The sequence below is a fragment of the Eurytemora carolleeae genome, unplaced genomic scaffold, assembly GCF_000591075.1.
Source record: "Eurytemora carolleeae unplaced genomic scaffold, Eaff_2.0 scaffold895, whole genome shotgun sequence".
In the NCBI taxonomy this organism is placed as follows: Eukaryota; Metazoa; Arthropoda; class Copepoda; order Calanoida; family Temoridae; genus Eurytemora; species Eurytemora carolleeae.
The window spans coordinates 143466-144069 of record NW_019396841.1 but is presented as its reverse complement, the minus strand read 5'-3'; positions in this window follow the sequence as shown (position 1 = coordinate 144069).

Below are 604 nucleotides of genomic sequence, written 5' to 3'. Positions count from 1 at the left end.
GTATATCCTATACCTTGGAAATCCATAACTTTAGTATATCCAATGCCTTAGATATCCATAACTTTAGTATACCCTATACCTTGGACATCCATAACTTTAGTATACCCTATACCTTGGATATCCATAACTTTAGTGTATCTTATACCTTGGATATCCATAACTTTAGTATATCCAATACCTTGAATATCCATAACTTTAATAGATCCTATACCTTGGATATCCATATCTTTAGTATACCTTATACCTTGAATATCCATAACTTTAGTATATCCTATACCTTGGATATCCATAACTTTAGTAGATCCTATACCTTGGATATTCATAACTTTAGTATATCCTTTACCTTGGATATCCATAACTTTAGTACACCCTATACCTTGGATACCTTGTGTATTTAGAGTGTACAGATATCCATAACTTTAGTATATCCTATACCTTGGATATCCATAACTTTAGTATATCCTATACATTGGATATCCATAACTTTAGTATATCCTATACCTTGGATATCCATAACTTTAGTATATCCTATACATTGGATATCCATAACTTTAGTATATCCTACACCTTGGATATCCATAACTTTAGTATATCCTATACCTTG